The following is a 4,610-nucleotide window of genomic DNA, read 5'->3' on the forward strand; positions in this document are numbered from 1 at the left end:
TCATGGCCACAATCGCCCGATTCGGCCAATTCATGGAGATTCATACCCCTGATATTAATAAAGGAACACTATTATAACCTCGAAAAATATATCACTTTATTCTCAGTTGATAAGCCCGATGTCCTATCCAGTCTTACAATATCTATAGCAATTTTGCAGTATACTGCAGGAGTAAAGGTTTGAGGCATAGAACAATATAGAAGCGAAACTAGATCAGCTGATTGGGGTCTTGGTTACCTATGATCTGAAGTCTGAACCTACGTAAAACATGATAACGGTAACACGTTGACGCATGATGTTAAGGCGGGTTTACAACTGCCCATGTCGTGCAAAATCCTTTTTTCTGATTGGTTCACCAAAATTTGATAATAAAATATGATCGTGTCGACCAACACAATACCGCGATTACCGCGAAGTTGAATTAATTCAACTTTTGATCGTGCTGATCACAATGTTCACGCCTTGGTAGATTTGTTTCCTGTTATCTTATCTATCTAATACCTATGGTATCTATTATATTTTGATTGATACCAAGTTGGTATCGTCTTGATTCGGAACTCACAATTCATACGACACGACACGACACGGGTAGTTGTGAACCCGCCTTTAGACCTTATGGTTACCAATATTATGAAAACTGTTCCAAGACTAGGGCAGGATAAGTTACGCGGCTTGTTTACCATTCCCTATTTCACGTATGGCACGTCCCCCTGAAACCGTGTTTAAGGCCACAATCGCCTGATTCGGCCAGTTCACGGAGTTTCATACCCCTGGTTTGAGGTTAGGAACCCTTGTGAGTAAAACGCCTGAATTATCGCCAAGTAAATAATTATTTTATTGCTGTAATTCACAAAATATGAGTGTTGCATTTGCTTCAGCAAGCATTTATTAGAAAATAACAAAAGGTTAGAATTTTATAATAATACAAAATAAAGATCGCGAACAATAAACGAGCGTCGAGAGTGAACGGTGCGTAACGATGGTCGAACGCCTCGAGGGTAGAGAGGAGTGACGTAGTGACGCCATTACGGCAGTAGGAGAACAGTCTGTATTGTGGGACTATAGTCGCCACATTATCAACGGATAAACCACTTATGATAATATAATTTGCCGTTTCCGTTTAAAACTAATTGCGCCTTCGGTAATGCAACGCTGTGGATACGTATTGCCATCGAAATGAAAAAACATATTCTAAAAATACATCGTAATTCAGCGCATAAAATGCATTGATGCATTGGAACATCGTAGTTTCAATCGTAACTAAAACGCAATTGTCTGATGAATATGCGCTTAAAATCACTGATGAGGCCCGTTATCACTAACGAATAAATTAAGGTGTTCTGAAATAAAGTAATTTTTATCGATTTCATATTGTATTTCCATCAAGAATTTTTTTTTTTTTATTAGAAAAATTAGCTTCGGCGACTATGGCCATTGGCATACAATAATTAAAAGGGTAACATTCATAAGAAACAATATTTACATAGACTTATTACAGATTAAATATAATTTATAAGGTTTGTCTTAATTAAAAAGGTCATCATGCGACTAATGTTATCTGGGTGGAGGGCTTCTGACATGATATTTGATACTCCTGCTTCACGTTTTTCCGTTTCAAAGCAGCGGCATTCGGATAGAATATGCTTAATTGATAGGCGTGTACCGCAGCTGGTGCATATGGGTTGGTTTTCCTTCTTCATCAGGTACTGGCGTGTTAGCGACGTGTGTCCTATACGCATTCTTTTTATTGTAGTTCCCATTTTCCTTGAGTAGTCCTGTGGAGAAGGCCATGTATGGATGGTATTTTTAATTTCATTAAGTTTTGAGGCGCCTTGTTTCCATTCCTGTAGCCATATATTGTTTGAGATTGTTTTCGTTATGGATTTGGCGTCGTTGAGGGTAAAGCAGTTAAGTCTAATAGCGTCATAAGAGATTGTTGCTTGGCGAGCTATTTCGTCAGCTCTTTCGTTTCCCGAGATTTGGTTGTGACTAGGAATCAAAAACATGGTGATCGAGAAGCCAGATTGTGTGAGGTCGTAGAGTTGATTCTGTATTTTTCTGGTGATCTTGTTTGGGTTGGAGGGGTTGTCGATACTTCTTAATGTGCTTAGTGAGTCACTTAAGATTACTGCTTTGTGTATCAGCCTTTTTTTTAATGATGTCCAGGGCAAAAGAAATTGCCATTGCCTCAGCAGTGTAAATTGAGCTAAAGTTTGTTAGTCTCAGCATGGCGACGTGATCATGGAATACTACCGCTGCTCCGACTCCATTTTCCATTTTGGAGCCGTCAGTGAATATTTTGGTATAATCGTGGAAGTCGGTGAATATTGAATGAAGTTATTGATTATAAATTACGGGTAAGGTGTCTTTCTTCGAGAATTTACTTAGTTCACTGTTGACGTAGTTTTTTGATAACCAAGGGGGGACTGTGTGTTTTCGTTTTTGATAATGTCCATATATGAGAATGGGATGTCTTTTAGGGCATCTGTGATCTGTTTCGATACCTTGAGGTTATATTCTATCACCCCCATATTCAAGGCTGGTGACCGCTCTGACGTTTCCAACTATACCGGGTGATTCTTTTATCAAACAACACTCATTATTTCAAAAAGTGTAAGTTTTTTTGAAAATATTTTTTTACATACTTTCAAGTCGCTTATAAAACAACGTTTTTCTTAAAAAATTATATTTTTAAATATTTTTTATCCTTATAATTTTTTAAGTTTTTTACTTTTTTGAATGACAACATAGGGTTTTAATTTTTTATTCCAAAGCAGAATATTTTTCTTAATATTTTGATACATGAAAATTGAATTTGGGACGAGTGGTTTATGAGTTATAAATATTCAAAGTTTAGATGAGCGGAGAAGTGGACAAACATTTCGCGGGGTAACCCCGTACCACTCCACTCCGCTCATCTAAACTTAGAATATTTATAACTACCGGTAAGTTTTATCTATTGGGCCAAAAAGTGTATAAATTTAATACAAAGCTCCTGATATATTGTTACAATAGCAGTTGAAAAATATTAAAAATATATAGGCACAATTTTTTTATAAGCATTTAAAGATCAAATTTTGACAAAATTTATCAAATTTTAATTTGAAAAATTATTTTGTAGTTAAAAATTTATAAAATGTTCAATTTTTGTATCTAAGAATTGAAAATTTAAAACAAGATTCCATGTAAGTAATTAATTCTGTTACCAAAAAATCTAAAAAATACATTTACACAGTTTATTTTTATAGTCAAACAGTTTATTTTAAGTACAAATTTGGATGAAATTACATATTAAAAACCTAGGATAACTATTTTAGTTATTTTGTTGTGATTGTATAATATTATTCGTGGGTACTTGAAACTTCTAAAGTATACTATTATATATCTATGATAGTACCACTGTTTTTTGTTGATGTATAACGCGTTATAAGTACCTAATAGATATTATGATATGATTAATTTGGAATTTATTATAGGTACCTATTATAGGTCAATTTTTTTTTAATACCATAGATAAGTATATATATGTCTAATACATAGACTGATATACCGTCTCCGCTCAGAATCGTTTTTCTTATACAGTGATATTATATCATTGAATTCAAATTTAATACCATCCATTATACAGTGACCCACTTCTAACCTACTGTACAGCAGAGCGACATCCACTTACCCACCTTTTTTTCTATGAATGTTAATAAAACTTTATTTGTTGGGTAAAAAAGCTTGAAAATTTAATAAAAGTCTCCATTTAACATTGTTACAAAGACTTTTGAAAAATATAAAAAATCCTTGGTCACAGTTTTTATTTATAAGTAGACGGCGGATTATATGCAATGAAAATACTCTATTATATACATGCAAATATGCAGCATAAAATACAGAAATATGCATAGACTATGTTAAAATATGCACTAAGAATTAAATTTAAAAACAATATAAAAAAACTATGATGATGAACTTTATTAACATAAAAAAAATGATTATAATTTATAATTAATAATGATTATTTATTATATTACATTTATGTATAATTATTTAGAACTGTAGTTCTCGTAGCAGTATAATTGTTGAAAGTGCAGCTTGACAGACTAACCGTTTTAGTATTAATATAAATGAATAACACGACAATATGATTATGTTTAAGTATAATATATAATAACGTACAACTATAACTGCAAACTATATATATGATTAGTTGAGGTCATCCCGTATCCGTATACAATATAGAAAGCTATAGTAAAAGTGTTGTACAGCTATATCATAACTGCATAAGTATCTATTAGAAAACGACATTGTACACGCACGTGTGTTTACATAGTTTGAATACTAATATTAATTGTATATTTCAACACCCTCCCTCAATTAATAATTTCTTTAATTGTAGTCACTCCTATGGCTGACCGCAATTTCTCGAAACGCTCCTTGACCAAAGGCTTTGTTAGAATGCCTGCATCTGGTCCTCCGTTCCAATGAAACTGCAATTGAAAATTGTCCATCTTCTTACTTTTCCCGAATTAAGTGATATGGTACGTATATGTGTTTCGTCCTCTTATGAAACTCCGGAATTCTTAACTAAACGTATAGCACTCTGATTATCAATGAATAAT

This window comes from Acyrthosiphon pisum, chromosome A3, assembly GCF_005508785.2.
Source record: "Acyrthosiphon pisum isolate AL4f chromosome A3, pea_aphid_22Mar2018_4r6ur, whole genome shotgun sequence".
Lineage (NCBI taxonomy): Eukaryota > Metazoa > Arthropoda > Insecta > Hemiptera > Aphididae > Acyrthosiphon > Acyrthosiphon pisum.